A 3,726-nucleotide genomic window follows, 5' to 3' on the forward strand; every position below is an offset into this window, starting at 1 on the left:
GCCGCGCAGTTGGTACACAATTTGTAGGCCTCTTTGATTCATAGGATTGCAAAAACACAGGAATAGGAAAACGTAGGATTGGAATGGCATGTCCACTGGATCCCTATAGGATTTGAGTTTGTTTGAATGTGTCGTGGAAAAAACAAAGGATTTCTTTCAAGAGGTTGGAGGGGATGTTAGAATTCCTGTGAAATGTAGTACAAATGAATCCTTAGGAAAAAATCCTACATGATTCAATCCTACGAATCAAACGACCGACGTAGAAAAAATTCCTAAGAATTCTAATCCTTCAAAGATCCTATGAAAATCCTTTAAATCAAAGAGACCCTTAGTTGTTTGCCTCTCAAACGACTCAGAGGATAGCCAAGCAAGGTACCGGTAACTAATCATTTTTTTAGGGAAATGCATCAACTACTCTTATTTCACCCATTTACCTCCCGGTGTAGCAGGATATGGATCGATCACCCACACCCACGGGTGTTAATTTTGGGAGGAGAAGTTTTAAGTAAGCAAATAATTGGCATGGAAAAGCTAAGCCACGAGTGTTGCACATTACTAGTCCGGAGGATAGCACAAATTTAACGGTCCTCTGCTGGACGTACCGATTCAAAAATATGGAGGAAATTCATGGAGCCTGATTTCAGCATTAGTCACTGGCACCATTTTTTTGTTGGTTATCTGCATAAATACAAGCCCTGCTTTCATTCCTTTTTTCAGCTGCTTTCCCTATATTTTAGTATACACATACCAGTTTAATCTGACGCCTGTACATGACCAGACACTTGTCATCAGCAACATGGATCCATGCTCAGTATCATCTGTGCAAAGAGAATTTTCAATGGAATTACAAATATGGAATTGCAGAATGGTATGTATTTAACGACAGACCTCCTCGCCTTGTAAAAAGATATGCATTTTAGTAAAAGAAACATTTTTTCCTAATTTCAGTTCATTCTACCCACAATTCTCCATGATGGATGGTGCTTCTACATTTTGGACATGATGAAAAACAGGATTGTTGTCATTGATCCACAGGCTGGCACATTTGGATTTAGTTCCGAAAGGATCAAGTATGACGAGCATATATGTTCTAGGATGCTGGCTGCTTTTTTCCGATGTGTTCAAGCTTTCTATACAGCATGGCCATGTATCGAATCGGGTTGGACAAGACTTTTCCCGACTTTTATGGACCATAGCTTTCAAAGGTATTTATGCAGATAATTTCCACCACTTTCTCCTCTCTTTTTGCCTAATTTCCAACCCTTTTTATCTACTAAATCACCATCCATTTTGTTGCTTGGCAGCGAGGAGTCCGGAATATGCTCACTTTTTACGGCTAGCAACTTCGATGGTGAGAAACTTGTTTTACACACCGCCAAGGTATTTAGTCCTACTACATGATCACCACCCCCCCCCACACACACACACACCTCCTATCCAAATTTTCTTTCATGTTTGACACCCAACTTTGTAAAATATCAGAAGAATCTAAATAGGAATGTTTCACAGGAAAACATTTGGTCCTTCCGAAGATCGCTACTGTATGACGTCATGAAGATTGAAGGACACCTATCTAGCATCCCAAGTTTGGCCATGGAGTTGATCAGATCACCAATGAACTACTTCTAGTTTTGCACACATACAATAAAGTTTTGAGCATGAGTTTTGTAAACTTGTATTCGGACTTTTTTTCCACATTTTCTTGCGATGGAGTCGATCACGATGAACAATTTGTAGTTTTGCACACAGACCCATTTTGTAAACTACCAAGGTTGCTTGAGTACGAGTTTGATTTTTTTGTAATACAAATATTCATTATTTTTGAACATTTTTTCTATTTTATTTTGGATCCGAACACCCCTGACATTTGGCCCATGATATTTTCCAATAATCCCCCCCCCCTAAATTCATTTTTGTAACATTTTTTCTTGCTGTTTTACTATGACAGATACATTTCGTTTGCACCACACAGTACACACAAATCTCCACACACATTTTATTTGAACCACACAGTACATACAAATCTCCAGTACATACACCATTAACGTCAACATAACCTAGGAGCACACAAACATAAATAAACTCGATACACCAGGGGGGCAGCGGACAAGCACTCTTGCAGTACATCTTCTCACAGTTTCCCTACTTGAGATGAGCAATCAAGCCCATGCCGATCAGCATGCATGCCACCCATCCGACCACCATGATGCGACGCTTGGCTTCAAGATTAGCACGCAGTTCATCGCATTACTTGTTGACGACCGCCACAGGTGCGGCACCAGCAGCACCCCCGACGCCATGGTCACCGGAGTCGTGCAGATCTAGGTCTGGACTACGCCAACCATGGACGTTTCTGTCCAGTATCCGGTTGTGCGCCTCTAACGCCCACACTGCTTTGCACAGTTCAAGCAGCAGTTGAATGAGGAAGGGGTTCAGCTCGTCGTCGACCCACTGGAAGAACCCGCACCGGAACGACTTCTCTGAAAATAAAGAAAATCAGTAAAATATCCCCAGAAATATGCGGAAAACACCACGGGTCGTCTGATGAGGTAAGGAAACTCACCCTGCCTTTCGGACAAGCTAGGTACCTCCTGCCTTTGGTAGTACCTACCTGTGAAATGAGGTAAGGAAACACCACGGATTCATACCGCTCCATGAGATCCACATCGGTGCCTTCGCCCTTGGCTTGCACAAGCAGAATATGGCTGGCTCGTATGCAAGCGGCGCCTGCCTGTACGGAACCGGGGCGTTGCTCCGACGGTGAGCCGTCCGGGCGGTGGATCGGTTGTTCGACGAGCAGGACATGTTCGAGAGGCTAGGGTTTTCAACTGGAAGATTAGGGTTCTCACACTATCTCTCCCAGCACCAGCTCAGGTTTTATGCTTGGCCCGTTACACTGCATTTACGGCACAGCTAGCACACCAAACAAGGTAGGGCCCCAGCGTTGCGCACCACATGCACGTAGGCAGGAGAAGTCCACCCCGCAGCACCAATGTTTTGGTTTCACACGCAGCCTGCATGCATGCACCGGCCACCCCCGCAGACGCCCACACCATCGCAACGATTAATCTTTCACGCTCACTCACACACAAGACAAAACCACACAAACCAAGCATTTTTCGTGTCTCCCATACTACGAGATCTGCCTTCATCCCTTCCACCAACACCTGAGCATAGCCAAGGGAAGAACTATGCACAAGAACAAAGCATCTATTTTGATCCAGCAGCTCTCCATCAACTCTGTTGGCATATCAACCTGAAGGGATTTTTTCGGACAGTTCGCGCCCTCATTTCACAGGTACGTACTACCAAAATCCAAAGTCAAGGACCATACGTATGCAGCGTTTTTACAATAAGATCTTCACCGCGCTCTCCTTTTTTCACAAATAGTTATACTGACACAAGCATATACAAGCAATCAGTCACAGCAACGATAGCAACGACTCACGAGATCCACCAGCCGAACCGGGTAACATTGTTTTCACATCTAGGACATCGGTCAACAAATTATGTTCAGTTGTCTCGCAGTTCTCCAAGTTCAAAATCAAATTAGCCGATGAGACTGGCTTCGGTGGCATGCTGCAGTTTAAGATATTATACAAGCTGAATTTGAAGCTTACCGCCTTTTTAATGGGTGTAGTTGACACAGAGAAGTCACAAATATCATTAGGCCCCCATAGGAAGATTGATATTGTTAAGCGACGTATATCAGGTCCGATCGTGTCA

At 43.9% G+C, this 3,726-nt stretch overlaps 1 pseudogene; it reads right to left on the reverse strand.

Annotated features, from left to right (window-relative positions):
* Positions 1-2,805, reverse strand: part of LOC123158489 (citrate-binding protein-like) — a 14,806-nt pseudogene extending 12,001 nt beyond the window's left edge.
* Positions 2,806-3,726: the final 921 nt, after the last annotated feature.

The sequence above is a fragment of the Triticum aestivum genome, chromosome 7B (assembly GCF_018294505.1).
Source record: "Triticum aestivum cultivar Chinese Spring chromosome 7B, IWGSC CS RefSeq v2.1, whole genome shotgun sequence".
NCBI lineage: Eukaryota > Viridiplantae > Streptophyta > Magnoliopsida > Poales > Poaceae > Triticum > Triticum aestivum.